This window comes from Lycorma delicatula, chromosome 11 (genome assembly GCF_047948215.1).
Source record: "Lycorma delicatula isolate Av1 chromosome 11, ASM4794821v1, whole genome shotgun sequence".
Lineage (NCBI taxonomy): Eukaryota > Metazoa > Arthropoda > Insecta > Hemiptera > Fulgoridae > Lycorma > Lycorma delicatula.
In genome coordinates this window covers 54,240,277-54,262,613 of record NC_134465.1, presented here as the reverse complement: position 1 = coordinate 54,262,613, position 22,337 = coordinate 54,240,277, and the positions used below count along the sequence as shown (strand labels likewise).

Below are 22,337 nucleotides of genomic sequence, written 5' to 3'. Positions count from 1 at the left end.
TCGTTTCAATAAAAGTCACACTACTTTGCTATATATTATTTGAAGTTGTTTGTTTAACAGTTAATACCTTGAAATCGATATATTGTTTTTTTTTTAATCTCTGCTCTTGATCGCCATTTTTTAGTTCTTTAATTTTCCATTAATCGATTAGTTTCATCGATGTCGTCGATGTATTTTATGATATTTTAATCGTTGTTATTGAAGAAATATATTATTTATGTTGCGATAGAAGAGCTATGTAACTTATAAATTATGAAATCCCGGTTAGTGTAATTTATAATAATTTGATTTATTTCACCTCGGTCTGATAAATTAACTCTCGATAGCAGATATAGGTTAATATCTTTTTCGTTTAAATCGATAAGAGTTGTAGACATTTTTATTTTATGTCGTTGTGATTTTATAAAAATGATTTTATTTCAAGAATCGAATTAAGGGATAAAAACTCTTTTTAAGTAGGCTAATTGTTGTAGCAAACAGGTGTATAAATTGAAATAAATTGTTTTGTAACGTCCGAATTGTATTTTTTTAAGAAATTTTACAACTATGAAATAATATAATCTGTTACTTTCTCGGTCGAATCGTAGGCGAAAGCCATCAGTCGATTTATTTTGTCGCTATCTAATCGATAACAAGTGTAGATTATTATTTATATGGTTTTCCTTTTAAGGTTTTGTTTTGCAATTACTCTTGTTGTGTGCCGCCTTATAAAATTAATTAGTTTTTACTTTACTTTTCTGTAATGCGTTTTACTTTTATTCTTGTGTAGGCTTACATTTAATTTAATCGACGTATTCATCATTCTAAGCGATGTAATTAATAACGATTAGTTTTTTGAACGTGACCTTTAATTTTGATATTTATTCGTTTTATTTAACTTATAGTGTTTGATTTATCAAAGAATTCCAAAAATTTAGGAAACTCAGTTGACACGCAAGGTGAAAATGGATCGATGGGCTGATCTCCGACGTCACATCGCGGTATAACTATTCCTTCTGCTGTGCTCTTAGCAGTGCCAGCACGACTTATACTACCGCCACCAGGTAGAACTACGTATTTACGCTTTCTAAGCGACGCCGAGTAACTTTTTACTCAGTTTGGTTGCTTCACCTCTTATTAGTGCAGAAAACCAGGACAAATCGGTGCAATATTATTCGGAGATTCATCATTAGAAAGACAGCACTCAGAAGTGTAGTTTTTTCAAAGTTCAACATCTATCTTGACTCCGTAGGGGAAGACACCTACTTGGTGACGATCCCGGTCGCCACACCACCCTCTCCGTTCGTAGCCCTGATAGGTTTTACCGGAGGTCGTCTTTTAGACCCTCAGTACCTGATTACATATTTCAGTCATCATCGATGGAAATTATTTTGTTCAAAGACATTTCCATCGGTGTTGATGAAACCCGTTGAATAACAAAAGATATTTTTCAAACCGCCTAAACCGAATCAAAAAGCCGCTTGCCAATAAAAATTTTCCGATTGAGCTATAACATAATAATCTCATACCCTCAAAAGTTATTCGCAATATCGCAGTTTTGACCTATTACACCAAAGCATCCAGAATTACCTATAAATCAACCCATGAACATACCAAAACAACAACGGCACAAGTGCCGAATGGGCCTACTCTGGCGGAACACCCAAATGAGTCCCTAGTTATCCAGGTTACTGTTAAATACTAAAAAACACCCTCTGCATTTCTTTCGAACGCCAAAAACCTTAAAAATCTTACAACAGTGCGCTATTCATCTCTAACTTTCTAGTTAGTTCGCAGATCCACAATCGAACAAATACCTTAAAGCTGTTCCTTGACCACCTCTGCACGCCTAAACTCGTATTTTGAGCAGAAGTACAGCACATGATATCATCATCCGATACTAAGCATTGATAACAGTGACCCTAGTCAGTCAAGCCAAATCGAGCCAGCCTGTCCCGAAATGCGCCATGCCCTGAAAGGAACCGAGTCACATGCCGGTTCGGGGAGATCCATAGACGACTCCCAACGCCCTTACGTCTGTAAAGTGACCGTGTGTTTACCGCCCGCATTATGTAGTTATTTTTACTTTGCGGAATTTATTTCTATTTCTATTGCAGCAGCAAGAATAGCGATCGGCAAAAATTTCGGTTATTGGGAGTTTTTCCAAGTACAGATTTTTCGAGATCCCCTTATTCCAATAAAGTATAAAAAATTTATATATATTTTTTTAAATTTCCGCAACATATATATATTTGTGCTAGCTTGAATTTTGATTAATATCTCCTAGTTCAAATATAAGTTCTTCAAAAATGGCTTGAAAAGTTTCTATTTAGTTATTTAAAATTCCAAAGTTTTAACTCGATTGGATTTAGGGTTGGGGGATATTCAACATTATTTCTAAACACTCTCGAATACTTGATCAAAATAGTAAAAATTTGTGTCGAATATTTCTTGTTGTATATATTCTAGCTTTAGCGTGATTTTCGATCCCATCGGACAAGGGGGCATCACGGTATCCCGTATACACCAAATAGGGCAACTTATAAAAGTAAATAATATACTTTTAATCTTCCCCTCAAAAAAAAAAAAAGGGAGCTGAACGGACCGGTACTTAAATGTATCACTTTGGTTAAACTTTTAATTTTTTAGATTGAAAATCCAACCGGTTTTAATATATTAACTGGTATCTGATGGCATTAATGTAAATGACATGGGAACATTTTTCTTTAAAAATAAGGGGGTCCCACGACATAAGAATTAAATTTTTTTTTATAATTTCTGATACTTTGTTTTTCTAGTTGTGACTATCATTAAATATGTTATACGAAGTAGTGTCGAACAAAGGAAGGGTCAAATGGGACCAGAATTTTTTGCACTATAACTTTTTAAGGCAAATAATTTTTTAACTGTTGTGATACAGTACAGTTTTGATAATGAAGACTCACATTGTCAAGGGGGTCGACTGGGACACAAATTGTTTACTAAGATTTTTGATTTTTTTTTCCAGTTATACTTTTAATACTGCTTAATTTTTAAAAGCAATACACATGAAATAAAATTTAATAAATAATATTAACAATTAATGAAATCCATCTTACCAACACATTAACTCAAGATCTTTCGGCTTACTTGAAAGCTATCATCAGGAGATAAAATTACCGCATTAAAGTTAAAAGATCACAGTTAAAAAAACAGTAATGACCGGACATTTGAGTTGACTGGTAGGACATTTTAAATGAGATCTTTTAAATTTTTAACTTTAATGCAGTAATTTTATCTCCTGATGATGGCTTTCAAGTAAGCCGAAAGATCTTGAGTTAATATCAATGTGCGGGTAAGCTGGGTTTCATTAATTGTTAATATTATTTATTTAACATATCGACGGTCCATGCTCGAGAAATTAAAATTGAACAAATTTGATTTATCCGATGGAATGCAAATTCGGTTACGTCCCGTTTAATAAGTTGTACACAGGACAAACAGGATGTGATTTTACATAACGATACAAAGAACACATAAAGGAACTTCACCGCTGAATCCGCTTTATAAATCACTTTGAAACAACTCTGAAATACGTTGAAATAAACGATCTCATGAATCTTTTACGTATGAACAACAAATTATACAAACTGAAATGTATGAAAATTTACAAAATTAATATTCTAAAAAAGCAAACACGATTTAAATCAGATATATTTGCTGATCGTAAATAATATAGATAAGTCTACATCATAAATAACAGAGATAATAATCTGATACTCGGTTCGAAATTAGCGTCGTTTACAAAGCCACCACAATAACCAGCGCTTCCTACGTTAATCTGAAGTTTCATATAGAGCGAAGTTAGCTCAAGTAAAGGTACATTTTTTCCCCCGCCATTTTCCTCGTTTTAAAAGTTTACTCTGTATTATGTGGATGTGCAAATAAAATTTTTAATTTTATAACAGTTTTTAAACGGAATTTAAATCTTTATTATTTTTATGAAATAGAGGTTAAGTTACTTTTCTTAAATAACTTAAAGTATATTATTTGAGATTTTTGATTACTTTTATTTTCCCGTCTAGATAGCGCTGTAGCTCTAGAAGGGAAAGTATTGTATCGGTCAAGTCTGGGCATATACGGTTTTCACCGGATCTTTTGATACCTAAAGAACCCAAAAAACCGGATGGAATCTTTCCGGATGTTAATATTCGTCTGTACATGGTCAGATTACTTCTATATATGGGCCATTGATGCCATTAAATTTTCAACTTACACAGTTAACGGAGCGAGACTGTAGAACAAGTTCACCCTCAGTATCTCGAGATTTCACCTAACTAAGGTCATATTTTTTTTAGGCACATTTGTTAACGATTAAAAAATGACAATATTTGCAACAAAATTTGCAAAATCGTACCCCCATCCCCCCCAAAAATGCTGTTATAGTCAGTCTGCCATGTTGTGACTTCACAGGTGAGCGTATGGAATTAAATAAAAGCATAATATTTCAAAAGTAAAAAAGTAACTCGATCGCCCGGTCGACTCGGTATCTGGTTCGTTAAGCCTTGCGGCTACTCCAGCTTCCCGACTATAAAGCGAAATTTGTTCTATGCAAGTTGTGGAATTACATTAGTTTAGTTAGTGCCGACTGTCGCCGCTAGTATAGCCAAATATGCGCGGATTAAATACGGTGCGCGCGCGATTTAGTAGAATCATTCAATTAAATAAACGAAAAAAAATATTATATTTAAATAAAATGATAAATATTTTTAATTAAGTTGTGCGTGTAAGCCGTGCATCAGAAATACTACCTACAGTTGTAAGACTTTCCTGGAACTCGGCTTTTTTTAAATAATTTTTTATTGTTTGTTAAATGAGATTTTAAAAATATTATTTTTCTGCGGCTATAGAAAAGAAAATTGTTATTAAATTGTATTAATAAAAATAAAACGTTTGCTTTATCCCCAAGGGAAACATCACTTGTGTTTTTTCCTTTTCATATATAGATAATCTATATAAATAAAAATGAATGTTTATCTGTCTGTATGTCTCTTATGCCTTCCTAAACCGTTCATCCGATAGCGATGAAACTTTTGGGAATGGTTGGACGCATGCCAGGGAAGGTTTCTGAATTAGTTTGGACCCGCTAGGTGGCGCTGGCGTCGAGATACTTCGAAAAATTGTATTTATGGTCCGATTTGCCTCATATTCAGAATACATGTTACTTACAAAAAGAATTATCTCTGCAAAAAATGAACCCGCTAGATGGCGCTGGGGTTGAGATATTTAGAAAAATTATATTTATGGACCGATTTGGTTCATATTCACAATATGAATATTAGTTACGTGAAAACAAATATTTTTGCAAAAACTATACCCGGTAGGTGGGGCCGGTGTCGAGATATTTACGAAACAAATATACAAATAGACTTTTTTATTCTGTATTATATATATATATATATATATATATATATATATATAATACAGATATAAAAGGCATGTTCGTATGTGTCCGCTAAAGACCAAAAAACTAATGGACCTATTTACGCGCGGGCAAAAGGGAAAATGGAAAACTGGGGAAAGGGGAAAACAGGAAAGGGTAAAAAGGGGAAACTAGGCGAGGGGAAAGGGAGAAGTTGAAAAGAGAAAAGGGGAAGGAGAATAAGTGAGGTAAAATTTGTAAAGTTCAGTTTAAAATTTTTTTTTTCAAATTTTAAATTGTGTTCATTTATACTCTGTCTCCCACTCACACTGTCTCTCTCTCTCTCTCTCTCTCTCTCTCTCTCTATATATATATATATATATATATATATATATATATATATATATATATATATGAAAAGGATGCCGTTTGGTCCTACCACTTACTTTAACATCATTTTTAAGGTTTTAATTTTGTTCGATATGAACCCGGGTATAGAAATGATATATTAAATATCATTATAATAATATTACAGTGTTACGTGGAAATATGTCATTTATTATGATATGTGATTTATTATGATTGTGCTATAGTTGTCAACTCTAAGCGGTTGGATCTTCTAGAATAGAAAAGAAATCTGTGAAAGCTTTTTGGGTGGGCTAAAAATTCTTCATACGCGAACCACTTTTCCTAGATTAATTCTACGGTATGAGTTACGAACAAAATTAATCTGACCTAAGCAACCATAAATTTTGTAAAATATGTATTATACTGCCTTATAAATCAACCTTTTTCCAAGTCTGTTCTGATAAGTGTATTTTTTTTCTCTTTTTTCTTTCCATTCGTCCGATTTCTTCTTTGTAGGACGTATATTTATGTAAATGCATTTCTCTAAAAACGTTCTTAATAACTTTTATAAAAGAAAGTCCTTTATTCTACCCGTGTCTACTCTTATGATTCACGTAGAATGTAACGAACTTTCAGGATGTGCTCTAAAGGTGAAAATAAAGAAGAATAACATAGGCTCGAGTTAACGAGTGTCGGCTGGCGAAAGATTTCGCCCTGATTTCTGCGCCTTCGGTAAAATTAAGCAACTTTAGCCATATTCGTAAACAAAGCGAACCTATGTTTATACGAATATTTTTCTATTATTGTCATGAGAGGATTACGTCTATAAAGTATGACAGAAACTTTCTGAAATAGTGTGTGTGTGTATATATTTTGCATTAGGGTGGTACAAAAGCGCGCAGAGTTTTGCGTTTATGTAATTTGGCATTCACCCAGTCACGTTTGTGTTTGTAGCGCCCTCATAAAATGAAAACAACTTGTTGATATCTTTGACTGATCTTAAAATTTGAATAGTATAAGTGTGACAAATAGGACGTGAAACACTGTGCGTGTGTGTGTGTATACATATATATATTTTTTGTTATCGTGCTGTTTAATCGAAATTTTATACGTCGTTCATTTTCATCATTTAATTATCGACTGCATTGTCATCAATTTAAATTATCATATTTAGCGTTACCAATCATGATTATCTATGCTTATTCGTTCAGAAGCATGTATGGTACTGTATATTTAATTAGATAAACGATATCACCTATCGTCACCTTCTATTAAAACTTTTTATACATTCTTTATCACGCCTTTTATTAATTTTAAATTTTCTTCCTATTCGTTTATCATAAGAAAGATCATTTATGCGGTATTGTTAATTTTAGTGTTACACCTCTTTGTGCGCTATTATCGACCTTGTATATTAATTAGTTCTTTGTTGTTATATTATACGGATCGCTTGTGTAATATCAATTCCTGTTAAATAGGGGTTAAGGGTACGCTTTACTTATTGATATTGTGTCGGCATAAATTGATCATTTAAAAGACAAAGAAGAAGGACCTGAAATAAAGAATAGAATTCGGAAAAGTGAAGGTCAGTCAATATGATTCAGATACCCTTTCTCTTATTCGTCGCCATATATATATATATATATATATATATATATATATATATATATATATAAAGTTTCTGTTCGTTACTTCTTGTATTTAAGCCGTTGAAAAATTCTAATTTTCAACATTTTATTCAGATTATGATTTTTACCTGTTAGTATTTTTCCCAGCGGTACTTAAACGTCTCAGAACATAAGAAATTTATTCATTTTTGGCCTATTTATTTGAAAACTGTACAATTTTTTATTTTACTTTTTCTGTAAAATTTCAAGCGAGCTTTATTTGAATAAACGTATATAATTCTCGGCCCGGAAAGAGCAGAAGATTGCTGCTGATTGAAAACGCGGAAAACAACCGAAAAATGATCTAATCTTGCAGCAGACATCCGAAGAAGAAGATAACAGTTTTCCGCAGACAACAAGGTTCACCCGAAAAATTCTGATCTATATAGAAAGACTGAAAACCGTCCCCTGGATCGAACAACTCAAAAAATATGTAGAAAAAGGCCAGATAAATTAGTTGGAAATTTTATTCAGAAAATTGTACATCCCAACCCCCATAGGGAAAGACCACCCGCCTTTTGACGATTCCGGTCGCCACCCCTCCCCGTCGCTAGCCCTGATGGACTTTAATGGAGGTCGTCTTTTGACCTTCTAACTGATTACATCTCACAGTAATAAGCCTGACCTCTACGGGATGCCACCGATGTAAATGCCTCGGTAGACATTTACACCTTCTTTCGGGCATCTTGACTGTCCTACATCGTTGCCCTCTGAACTAGCTAACAGAATTGGCGGAAGCACGAACCCCGCGCCTAGTTCTACATTTATTAAATTATTATTGAGTAAATGTCTCATAATAATCGAAACAAATTCAATAAATAAACACCACAAGAAATGTTCGCAACAACAGGATTTATTCGTAGTTCCTGTAAAGAAAATTGTACAGACAGAAAATTGGGAAATTGAAAATACGGTCGGAGAATGAAGTCTCGAAGAAGGAAGAAAGTAAACCCACGGAGAAAAAATGGTAGCCGCATGGAAACGCAGAAAATTGAATCATAGTAGCTATGCGCGATCCAACTGGGGCCAATCGCTAATAATAATGTACATATAATAATATATATATGTTAAAAAATATAAGTTTTATAATTCTATAAAGTGCAGTGCAGGTGAGGAAGCGATTGATAGATTATTCAAACTGGTGTGTAATATTTATGAAAAAGGGGAATTTCCGTCAGACTTAAAAAAAAGTGTTACAGTAATGATACCAAAGAAAGCAGGGGCAGATAAATGTGAAGAATACAGAACAATTAATTTAACTAGTCATGCATCAAAAATCTTAACTAGAATTCTATACAGAAGGATTGAGAGGAGAGTGGAGGAAGTGTTAGAAGAAGACCAATTTGGTTTTAGGAAAAGTATAGGGACAAGGGAAGCAATTTTAGGCCTCAGATTAATAGTAGAAGGAAGATTAAAGAAAAACAAACCAACATACTTGGCGTTTATAGACCTAGAAAAGGCATTCAATAACATGGACTGGAATAAAATGTTCAGCATTTTAAAAAAATTAGGGTTCAAATACAGAGATAGAAGAACAATTGCTAACATGTACACGAACCAAACAGCAACAGTAACAATTGAAGAACATAAGAAAGAAGCCCTAATAAGAAAGGGAGTCCGACAAGGATGTTCCCTATCTCCGTTACTTTTTAATCTTTACATAGAACTAGCAGTTAATGATGTTAAAGAACAATTTAGATTCGGAGTACAGTACAAGGTGAAAAGATAAAGATGCTACGATTTGCTGATGATATAGTAATTCTAGCCGAGAGTAAAAAGGATTTAGAAGAAACAATGAACGGCATAGATGAAGTCCTACGCAAGAACTATCGCATGAAAATAAACAAGAACAAAACAAAAGTAATGAAATGTAGTAGAAATAACAAAGATGGACCTCTGAATGTGAAAATAGGAGGAGAAAAGATTATGGAGGTAGAAGAATTTTGTTATTTGGGAAGTAGAATTACTAAAGATGGACGAAGCAGGAGCGATATAATATGCCGAATAGCACATGCGAAACGAGCCTTCAGTAAGTAATATAATTTGTTTACATCAAAAATTAATTTATATGTCAGGAAAAGATTTTTGAAAGTATATGTTTGGAGTGTCGCTTTATATGGAAGTGAAACTTGGACGATCGGAGTATCTGAGAAGAAAAGATTAGAAGCTTTTCAAATGTAGTGCTATAGGAGAATGTTAAAAATCAGATGGGTGGATAAAGTGACAAACGAAGAGGTATTGCGGCAAATAGATGAAGAAAGAAGCATTTGGAAAAATATAGTTAAAAGAAGAGACAGACTTATAGGCCACATACTAAGGCATCCTGGAATAGTCGCTTTAATATTGGAAGGACAGGTAAAAGGAAAAAATTGTGTAGGCAGGCCACGTTTGGAATATGTAAAAGAAATTGTTAGGGATGTAGGATGTAGAGGGTATACTGAAATGAAACGACTAGCACTAGATAGGGAATCTTGAAGAGCTGCATCAAACCAGTCAAATGACTGGACAAAAAAAAAAAATTCTATAAAAAAACAAAAGCTCATCGGTTTATTTTGATAATAATTGCTTGGCTTATAATACAACAAATCGCCCGTCCTCATTTTTTCCCAATCGTAAATTCTTATCTATATAGTTTTCTTCCATTTATAAACAATACTATTGTTTAATGCGTGCTTAAAAAAATCTTCATTACTTCGATAAGTAATTTTAATACATTAGTAGTAAAAAACTTGACATAAACATATACCCGGAAATGGTTCATTTTACTGTCCATTTGCATTTATTCGTATTATCTTAAAAACAGATTGAGAGATGTACGAGTACAATATTAAAATTCGGTAGAGGCTGTACGAAGTATAGCAGATAAAGAAACGGCTCGCGCAACAAAAGAATCTGTTTAAAAGTCCAGATTCCTCTACTATTGACTTACAGTACAATTTTCAACAGCATATTATTTAGTCGACGTTTAATGAATTTAATTTAAATATGTTTAGACTTGTAATAACATCACACGAAAATGCTGTAGTAAAATATCGAACGTTAGCCTCAAAACTGCATGAAGACGCTATTTAAACTTTCGAAAAGGTGAAACGGGACGTTGCCCGTTCTTACTTTATCAAAAGCATACATTTTTATCGAGGGCTGTGAAAGTGCAGGAGATGAGTCCCACTCGATATAACATCTTGAAAATTTGTGAATTTCAACTGTTTACTGTTCAAAAAATTTCTAACGTAGAAATTGTCGGTTCCAAAAAACCTTCAAATCGAACAGCAAGAGATTGGAACGGCTGTATATCTGAATCTTTTGGGATATATCCTGAGGGATAGGGATTTTTTTTTAATTTGTGGATTTTCGAATACGATCCGTAAAACCAAACGTTAAAATCAGGATCGCTTCATAAGCACCTCATTATATCGTAAGAATAAAAGAATAAGTAAATCTAATTGAGTTCGGTGCTCGTACGAAGTTTTGACAGTAGATCAGAAAACTGTTTATAAGGAGCGAGTTCCTCAGGGATAAATTCGTTATCAAAATTACTGAAATGAGGTTCTTAGAAGTTGCAGGAAAAAATTCTTCGTTTGGGATTAAACATTGTAGAGAATTTGGAGAATAATTATAAACACTGATAAGACCGATTAGTTTTTTGCGTAACCTCGTTCACGTTTAATCTGACATTTGAGTTTAAGAAAAAATTAAAAATATCACTCGATTTTTGATTCATTTATCTATAAAACATTTTTCTTTAAATTATTTTAGCTTGTCGACTGTCCTTCGATTCCTGATAATCAAGATAATGAAAAACTATGACACAATGTTCGGAAATTTTTTTAATATCAGTAAACCTCAAGAGGACATAAATATTAACCTTTCTAAATTAGAACCGGATTCATCACTCGCTGTATCCATACTGGCAGAAAAGAGTTTTTTTTTTAGATTCTTCTGGAGGCACTGCGAAAACCTTTTTGATTAATTTACTTCTCGCATATGTTAGATGAACAGGTAGATTGGGTCTCCGTGTAGCATCGCCAGGTATCGCTGCGACGCTCCTCGCTGACGATAGGATTGCTCATTCGATTTTAAATTGCCGTTAAATGTATCATGTGGAAAGAGTCGGTTTGCTCTATGCGTAAAATGGTTCGTCTTGGTAAAATTTTCCAAGATAAAAGACCTATTGTACGGGATGAATACACCACGATTCATCGAGTTCATGTTGAAGCGATTGACCGTTCTCAGAGACCTTACGTCACGTGTTAAGTTAACGGAAGAAATAACTTTTGTCTTCGCTGAAGAGTTTCGGTAAAATTTGCCAGTACATACAAAGCCGCGATGGGGGATGCTAGTACGTATATATTTTCAGAATATACTATACACTTGAAAAATATAATTTACCAAATGCTCTGACTGCAAAACAATTTATTTTTGAAACTAGGTGTGAAAAAGGTTAAACGACGCCCATTTTCGGTAGGGTATTTAAATTAGTTTTTTATTTTTTCAATGCCATTTAAAACCGTTTGTCAACACTAGCCTTTCCATTTAAAATTTTTGTTGCTCCTCTGAATAGTCGGGAATGTATCGGTCTCGTACTGTGGAGAAATAAATCGTTTTGAAGTTAGGCGTTCGCTAAATTTAATTTCAAATGAGTTATTATACTTTATCAATACCTCTTTACTAGTAGGATATGAAATTTCCATACATTTAATAAAAAGCGATCGGGGGAGTAATTTAAAAACCGCCGTCGATTTTTTTATCGTAATTTTGAAGAAAATTATTGTTGCTTAAGACATAATATTAAAACTGGTAAATAACTTCCTGGAGTAATAAAACTTTCAGTTTTATTTAGATAAAAAATCCAGGTAAAATAAAAAAAAAAAAATGGAATAAAAAGAAAGTAGTGTACAAACAAACTGTTATCGCCTGCCTGTAGGTCATATGCTGACAGCTTTGTACATTTAATCTATAGGCTTGGAATTGGAAGATCAGGTAGTTTGTTTAGCACGCTCGCGCGTCGGGGTTCATTTTAATACCACGGGTATATTTCTTTCACTTACTCCTTTAAATTTCGTTGTTGTCCAACTTCCTTTTTTACGTACATCCTAACCGTTCGTGTTTTGTTAAATAAACCGGAAACCGGATGTAAACGATACTGGAGAATAGTATATAGGATAAATTAAAGAATAAATTGCGGAAGAAGAATAAACTTAAACAAAATTAACCGACAACCGCTTAAGGATACCAATAAACATATTATATGATACTCGTTTTTACGTTAGTAATATTGAACTGTGGTAATCTTTATGTATTTTTTTATTAAATATATTATATGCAAATTTTATTGTACTTCGGCAGCGTATATATACACTCGCTCGTTTTAACAAATTTTTGAATGTGATAACTACTTGCGATCACGCTTTTGCGCGCGTGTATCTTTCTTCGTTTACGATTATTTCATGTTTTATCGATATATTAGTTATTTCATTTGATTTAAATTATTATATGTTAACAGAAATGTCGGACACACGTAGATAGAGAAAAAAAATTATGTTTTTAGAAAACCCAAAATAGCTTACATTATGGTATAGAATTGCTGTACACAACCAGTATTAATGCAGCTGAGTCAATAGAGATTTTAACTTCAAAAAAATATGTAGAATAAAAAAAGTGTGTCTTACGGGACATGAGCGAATGACTGTTTAATTTCTTTATAACAGATTAATGAAAAATCTTTAGTGTTGTGCTAATAGCAGCCATATTTTTAATCGTATTTAAAAATAAAAAGCATCAATAAATAGCTGAGGAAATTTTGCATAAAATACCACCCGGTATTTTTTTTCTACGAGCAAAACTAGAGCGCTAGGGATTTTTACAATCAGCACGAAAATCGCGCTAAAGCTATTTTTTTTTCTTCCCCGAGTCGGAAATCTAATTAAGTATACTCAGCTCGGGATTATGTCCTTGTGACTCTAAGAGGTCCTCCTCATTCATCAGTTAACAACCCGGCACAACAGGTAAGCCCTCCCCGGTTCCGGATCTTTTAATTGCATACCTCTATTCTCCGACGGAAGAAACCAGGTCCGGCTGTAGCTATTATACATAGGTAGCGTAACTCGAGGGCGCCCAATAAATAAACTTCCATATCTCTGTTCCTATTAGAGAATAACAAAATTCGAAAAAGGTACGGATATATAAGACCCGAGGTTATTTATTAATCCTTAATTAGTCAAATTTTCGAAATATTTTTAATATCTGCTCGCCCGTTATTTTAAGAAACATCATTAATTTATAATGAAAAGATAACGGGATCAAGGACACATCTCTGTGGTATTCCGTGGTCTGCACGTCTTGGATTGAGACAAGCGTTCTTATCGAAAGACGAAATTTCAGTCGGTATGATATAAAAGTAATAACTTGTTTTATACTGTAGTAAATATTTTTTTTCTTTTAGCAAGAAGTGCGGAACGTAATCGAATGCTGTAATGAAATTGAAAAGGTCAGAAAGGGTTTCTTTTGTAATTGTTTCCCTGAAACTAAAATTATAGTACGCGTTGAAAACCTACAAATTTGATTTAAATTGATAAGATCCTTATCGAGTTATCTACAAAGATTTGTTGTCCTGAAGAATATAATTTTAATTTACTACTAGTATATATTTTACGTAAACTCTTTTACCACCCACTGAAAAGAATAGTTAAGTCAAAATGTTATATCTACACGAACGCCTACGAATTGTTCATTCAATCGTTCTCTCATTCATGTATTTGAAACATTAAAGCCGCGCCCTAACAAACGAAAGCAAAAGAAACGTCAGCCTCCTTCCCGTCTGTTTTAACATTTATACAAATAATGTAGTAAAAAGGTCACTAACAAGTAACGAGGCTAAATAAATTTCATCAACGGGTCAACAGTTATGACGCCCAACCCTATCCTTTTTGTTTAGATTTAGTTATCCACCGTTCGCTTAAAAATTATATCTTTTTAATAAATATTGTTAAAATTTATTCGAATAAGTAATTTACTTTGACGCGTGTTTGTTCACATAATTTGTATTATTATATCTGTACCATGAGTCACATTATATCTGGACCGATGAGTCTTTACTCTTTTAAGTTTTCTCTTTATAATGATAGTGAAAAAATTGACATCGTTCTACTTTATTCCCCTATAATATGAATAATGGACTCATGAATGTGGAAAGATAAAAAAAATTATATCTTTATACACACGAAGGGCGTTCAGGTCAATCCGAAATTATTAACTTTTAATAAATGAAGAACACACTAATGGTAGTAAAAAATACATTTATTTCTTGATGTAATCCCCCGCTACATTTATAAATTTATTCCGGTGTTTCACTAGTGCCTAGATATCCGCCGTGTAGAAAGATTTGTCGTTACGTCTAAACCAAAATAATACTGACTGCTTCACCTCATCAAGGTGAAACGCTGGCCTCCCAGAAACAATTTCAAGGGCCAATACAGGTGAGAATCGCTGGGAGCGAATTCGGAAATGTTCGGGGGACGTGGCAATACCTGCTAGCCAAGATCTTGTACCGTGCATGTCGTACTGTGGCCTGTATGCGGTCGTGCGTTGTCGTGCAGAAACACAACGCGTTTAGTGCACATTTTGAAGAACTTTGCAGTAGTACCCGCTGTTAATATTGACTTCACGAGGTAGAAAATCGACGAGAATGATGCCATTTTATCCCCAAAACACTGAGGCTTGCAAAATTTTCGGGGTAAAATGTTTTACTGCGACCAAGAGTCTCATCTCCGTACTGTACAAGGAGTCGCGAATCAATCTTACCAAGTTTTACACCTTCATTCACTAGAAATTTCATTATAACGCGCTGCAATCCATTCACTGCATCTGACGCCATGTTCTTTAACACTTGACTGTTATTATTGTTTAACGTTGCTTCACACCAGCGCGTCATGGGGTAATAACTGACACGTTTACCTTATGTGTACAACCAACAGAACGCGCAAGAATTTTCATTTGCATTCTAGTCTTCCTAAAGTCCTGGATTGACGGTGAACGTCCCTCGTGTACATGTGCAAGTATATACATATCGTGACCGATTCATAATTAACGCCTTGCAAAAACTACTGAAGATTAATTGATGAAAATTTGTATATTTTCATGTGCGTATCTGAGGATCAGAAAATCTTCACGAAATATTGCTGAATGTTTTTTATTCGGTATCTCGACGACTAGTTTACGGGCCGTTCTTTTTCGCGGAAGCAAGTGTGTCTGAAATTAACTATCTTTATATGATAAAACTATGGCTCTTTCCTCGACTGCAGTATGAACCGCAGAACTTTATTTGGTAACAAGGTGTGCGTCTCTGTAGGTGATCGGTTGAATGAAATTGTCACCGACTGCTGGTTCGGTCACTTGGAACTAGATGACAGGGCTTGTTTGTCGTGGCCTCCACGTTCGTTCGTTTTGACCCCGAGCGATTTTTCATTTGGAGGTTTTTAATGGATCAAGTGTACATGCCACCGTTACCGGCTGACCTACCCGACTTGTGACACAGGATTGAAGCAGCTGGCGCATCAATTACTCCATACTTGCTAATTAAAATACGAGATGAACTCTCCTATCGGCTGGATGTGTGCCGTTTGACGAATGGTTCTCATATTCAACACTTATAGGAAAAACTGTTGGGAATTGCCCTATCATTTCATATATTTCAATGTAAATAAAACGTGATAATTATTACATAACTTTAAAATCCCGATATTCCGTCTTTATTTAGTTTGGTTACGTTTCCCGTTTTTGTTTTGCGGTACCTAACATATATTTTTTTTTTACTGTTTTAGTCTTACGATATGTACTTGCAAAAAATTACAGGAATTTTAAGATACGTAGTTGTAAAAATTACTGGAACAACAAATAGCTCAAAAAAGTTATTAAACTGTTTTATTTTTCCTGTTAAAATAAATATGCATCGTGTACAGTATCTATAATCTAATCTTATATATAATTACTTAGTTTAAATATTGTACAAGGAAAATATTAATGTCGGTCACAATTAAATATTGTGTCGGACCTTTCCAATCTTATTATAAAAAGTACATTTCGAAATGATAGAAATGAAAATATGTTTAATTAACGTAAAGATTATAATTTAGAAGATCAATCTAATGAAATAATACAGACCGGTAAAATTATTCCGCTGAAATAGATCGATCAAAGATTTTATTGATCAAGGGCAGACTATAATTAATCGGCAAGATAAAGATATAGTTTTTAATAAAAATGTATTAATAATATTGAAAATAAAGTTGAACTATAACATTCTATTAAAAATAAATTTTGTCTCGATAAATCCATTCACTAACTGTACTGTTGTACACTTATTTCTGTAGCGTGAACTTAAAACTAGTTTCAACTTAAAAGAAAAAAAAAACTTTAAAAAAGCAATGAAAAGGTGAAGGCCGTTAATAAGATTTAAACGAACGAGAATAAATTTTACCAGAAATTTAAATGCTCGAAGTGGTTATGTAATAACAATAATTTAATAATAATATACATCAATATAATTATCAATTAATTTTCTAAAAATTAAATAATGGAGATAAAAACAATTTTATGAAAAAACCAACGGAGGTCATTTAAAAATAAAATGTCCTTTTTAATGTTTAATTCTTTAAAGATTATTTGTTATTTTTATATTACCATTAATTACAGGATCTGATCTACTTTCAACGTATTTTTTTTTCTTTTAAGTATAAATTTAACCGATAATTAATCTCCAAGGCTTTCTCATTATTTATTTTCATTTCATTCTATATTTATATGGAAAGTTGATCCTGCATTACCGGACATTTTAAATCATTTTATAACCTATTCAGGTCATCGGTTCTAAGATAATTCCAATAATTTAACTTTGATGACCGAACCGCGCTGTAGCTTAATAAATTGAAGATGTCTTGAGTTTTAACCGTTTTATACGTTTACTTATGTTTTTATTTTTATTAAAACAGCTTTCCTCTGATTGATAATGAAACTACCAAAACGGAAAGAATAATTTTTTTTCTTTTCAAATGTTTTTTTAATTTATTATTAATAAATAAATTATCGGGGGAAATTTACAATCAGAATTTAAAAAAAAAACCGTGAAGTGTAATAAAAAGAAATACGGGACTTGATTCAGAAAAGATTACGGTTTTATGGACATTTATGCAGAATGAACAACCAAAGATTGACAAAACAAATATTTAATTCTATATAAATAGAGCCACAAAGTCCAACCGGTTTAAAGAAATCTGAAGACATTAAACGTTTCTAAGGATCTGTGTAAAGATACGAGATAAATTTAGAAAAGTGATTCGAGAATCTTAAGTTTCCATCAGGGTGAAAGAAAAAGAAAGGTATAAACCGGAATAAATGGACGGAAGAAAGATAACAGAGAAAAAGAATGAAAACCTTTGGGAAAAGAAATAGAAGTCAAAACTATGCAAACGTGATCCGTAGTGGTGGGAACGAAAAAAATTAGATAATTACTAAATATATCGTAAATCTTAGCTTATAAATTGAGATTTTTTAACCAAACATACCCGTATTATTATAAAAACAAAGGCCAACCTCTGTGTGTATTGGGTCTAACTTAATAGTTAAAAATCTTTTTTGGTTTCTTTAGTAAATGTAAAATTTTTTTTCTGATGATTGATTAAATTTAGTTTTTAATTTATTTTGTTTGTGAGAATCTCTTTATAGACGTAAATTATTTTTTTTTTTAAGCGCCCTCTCTTTAACGAAGGTGGGCGGCCCACTTAGCCCGTTCCGAACGTGATGCTGCAGCACGGAGAGCTTCCTCAGACCGACATGCAATAGCACCAGTCTTCGAATATTCTTAACCATGAGTTCTTCCGTCTCCCAACAGATCTTTTTCCTCGTATGTTCCCTTCAATTATGAGTTACAACCGGTACCTATCGCCTCTCATAATGTACCCAGTATTGAGTCTGAGACCAGATTCAATATCTAGGTTTCCTTTACGGTGAGCAACAGTTCTTTTTTTTTTTTTTTGCTTCCTCATCCGATGAAGAACTTCGTCGTTTGAAATTTTCAGCACCCAAGATGTGCGCAAAAAACGGTGAAACAAGTACATTTCAAAAGCATCATTTCTCTTCTACACACTTTGATCGAGGGCCCGGCTTTCGCATCCATAGAGAAAAATAGAGAACGTGTAACGACGAATTCGGATTTTCAGCTGCAGACTAAAATCTGATCTTAAAAAATAGTTGTTTCATGCCAATAAATTTGCGTCTTCCCTGTTCTATTCTAGATTTTATCCCGCTTTCAATCACAATACTCATCCAGCACACTGCCTAAGTATTTAGAAAGCTAATAGCTCGATGTTATTGCCCTCTTTATTGATAGGGTTGCCTGGATATTCCTCTTAGAGAACACTATAACCTTGGTCTCAGAAGCATTGACAAACGGGCCAAACTTCTCACCGCGCTGAACTAAATCGTCTTATCATGCGTTGAAGCACGGATAGTTCAGTTGCTATGGTAACAGTATCATCCACTTACTTGATGCTGTTGATATCCTTTCAATTTATCGTGATCCCACTGCATTCTTCCGTCAGCACTTCCCTAAAAATTGCTTCAGAATAGATGTTGAACAAAAGACGTAATACACAACCCTGACGAAAAACCTTTCCTGATTATATTCGCTTCCTATATTCCTTGGTCAGTTTTGACATCTACGGTCTAATTCCAGTACAGTGCGTCAATAACATACAAGTCGTTCCGGTCAACATCACTTGATCTCAGAACCTCTACACCGCTTTTTCATGCCTCACACAATCGAAGGCTTTTTTTTTATAGTCTATGAAAGGGTCATATACATTGACATTCATGTCCTTGCATTCCGCACTAGTACATTAAAGAAGAAAAGTGCTTCACGCGTACCAACACCATTTCGGAAGCCTGATTCTTGTGAGATTCACGTTTCCTGAAAGTTTCCATGAAAGTTAATGTCAACCGTTCAAAATTTATCTTTTTTGATACTTAATTTTACCAAACCGCAGGCGCTACATACGATAATAACCGACTAGAGCTAAATGATCACACGCTATTAGTTTTGTAAGCAAGTGAAATAATATAATATTATATAAATTTTATTACAAAGAAATACTGAAATAACAAACGAAATTGCTTCTACTAAATTATTAAACGGCGGTTAAAATATAAACGCTATTAGTTTTATAAACAAGCGAGCTATATTAGGGTATGCAGTTGCTACTAGAAATTCTGTACAGTAGCGAACGGAGCTTTGGGAAAATTTTGTACTAAACCGCATCCAATTTTCGGGAAAATCGCAAATATCTCGAAAACGGTCGGTCCTACCACACTGAGAAAATTTTTCGACCCCGTCGACGATACCGCTTCCAGTGATATCCGTCTGATGGCAATATTTAAAAGTGCCCCCGGGGCGTCGTTCGGAAATTGGAAAAATTGCGTAATATCTCGGCAATAGGTCGAGCGCTAACTGTTTAACTCATCGGGTACACTCTCTATCGACCGGATCACGGTTATCTGGAATTAAATCCTTTAGCCCTGTGTTATGATTGCACTCACCCACCGTAAAACGTACCGATCCGATCTTTCGCTAAATACGCGCACAACATAGCGGCAACCATACATCCATCGCAGTTTAGTTACCACCCACCATAAAGCGCTACTTTTCGATTTTTCAATTTTGTCGTGCATGGTGCAATACCGTGAAAAACATAAGTTCTTCCAATCGTCGCCGGTTGATGTATACGCGGTAGCATATGACGTCTTCCGTTAAAGCCCTTCAGGGCTAGGAACGGGGGGGAGGGACGCTGTGGCGACCCCGGAATCGTCACAAGGCGGCGGGAGTTGGGATGATGCTATGACGTCGTAGGTTAGGTTAGGTTAGTTGTGATGTCACATGAACTCCGGTAAATGAAACCGTGGTTATTAATTTTTGGCGGAGTCAAAGGTAAAGATTGCACCTGAAGGAACATATCCTGAGGGTGACCATGTTGTACAGCCAGAATTTTCAACTTTAAAAAGTTCAGAGGGGGTGACCTTTTAATTAGAAAATTTAATGGCATCACTACCTCATATATAGAAGTAATCTGAACAAAGTTTGGTCAAACTGAGTAATTCTGTGGATACAAGGTGATTATGGGTGCAACACCGAACATACACGTGTATACAAACATCTGGCTTTTTGGTGTTTTGGATTTCTTACAAAGTCAAAACATAAAGACCTGGTGAAAACCACATATGCCCAAATTGGACCAATTACAACTGTTTCCTTTCTGAAGCTATAGCATTACACGGAAAAATAAAAATGAACTAGATTTTTTATGCTAAATAAACTCATTGATTTATTGTTGGTTTCTGATGTTGGTTAATTTGTCATCAATTGAATACATTAATTTTTTATAATTTTTATGGGTGGAATATAATAAATCTATGTGTCCTCTATAAAACAGTTGAATGCACATCGTTATAATCTAATGATCGTGCAACACCTGGAACGCATCAGGAAGTATCATCTTGGAAATTGAAACTGCGATGTATTGACAAAATTCCAATGCATTAAGTATTCTTTAATGATTTAAGAGCATTTGCTTTTCACTCCATGTGTTGCCATTTTTTAGTGTCTTTTGAACATATCAGTTGATGCCACTTAAAGTGAGATATAAGCCTGTGTATTACGTAAAGACCTCTGTTTTTAGAAAGTTTTGAGGCATAAATATTTGGTTGTAATTTTGTTTTATTTACTGGTATTTAAAGTGAAAGGTGGTGTATTTTTGGTGGAAAAGTTTGTATAAAACTATTTATTTTTAGTTAATAGTTTTTCACACATTTTATTTTGAAAATAGTCTTCCTAGGAAAAATAAAATTTCCTCTAAACATGTTACTTGATTGATTTGATTTACTAGATAATTTGACTTGAATAATATTTCTTTTACTAGAATTACTATATATATTTCAACAAACTGCATGCCCAGAATAATTGATTGATTTTTACTTTTTCAAATTGTCAATTATTTTATTATTTAAAACATTTTCACATATTTTTTTTTAATATTCTTTCTTTTTTGTCATTATGATCATCTTTTTACTGTTCAAAAGAAAAAAATTCTACAACTTGTTTATAACCTCAAACATTGTAACATATTTAACAAATCATAGGAGCAGTGGTGGAAAACGTTTTTCTGAAAATAGAAGTTTTTTTTTGTAGAAAATGGAATGTGCTAAATATGTTGTAAATAATTTGATAATTTGATTTTCATAAAATGCATGTAAAATCCCTGATTAGAGTACATTTCCCAAATGTCCCACACCACAGGGATTTATAAAACATATTTACAATATCTGTTTCCATATGTCATAAGATAATTTAAATCAGTCTCCTGTGTTCCACAGAATGTTGATCACAAAGTCAGACATTACAGATTGGCACACAGTTGTGATGCGGCCTCACAGATGGTTTCTGTTCCTGATCTTGACTATGTAAACTTGGGATTTTACATAACCCTACACAATACTATCCATTGGATTTAAATCCAGGGATTGTAGAGTCTATACCACTTGTCCCCTGCGATCGATCCACTGGGGGAAGTGTGTTCATCTAGTCAATCACAAACTTGTTTAACATAGTGCAGTGGTGCACTATCCTGCATGAACCATTCTGGTTTTCCAGAACCCAGCAAATCCAAATCAGGCAGTAATTCATTTCCTAATGTTGCCAAGTAAGTTTCGCTGTTAACTGTTCCGTCAAAGAAGTGGGAGCCAATGATCCAGTCTTTCCACAAATCTCATCAAACCCAATCAGCTCCTTGCTTCTTACTGTCAATAAACCAGTGAGGGTTACTGTCGGACCAATACCGTAAGTTATGTTGGTTCACCTCACCATTTACATATAAGTTTGCTTCGTCAGAGAACATAAC

At 33.8% G+C, this 22,337-nt stretch overlaps 1 protein-coding gene across 3 annotated transcripts in view; it reads left to right on the top strand.

Moving 5' to 3' along the window:
• Positions 1–22,337, top strand: part of Naa15-16 (N-alpha-acetyltransferase 15/16) — a 375,203-nt gene that overhangs the window by 297,898 nt on the left and 54,968 nt on the right. The window lies entirely within an intron of this gene.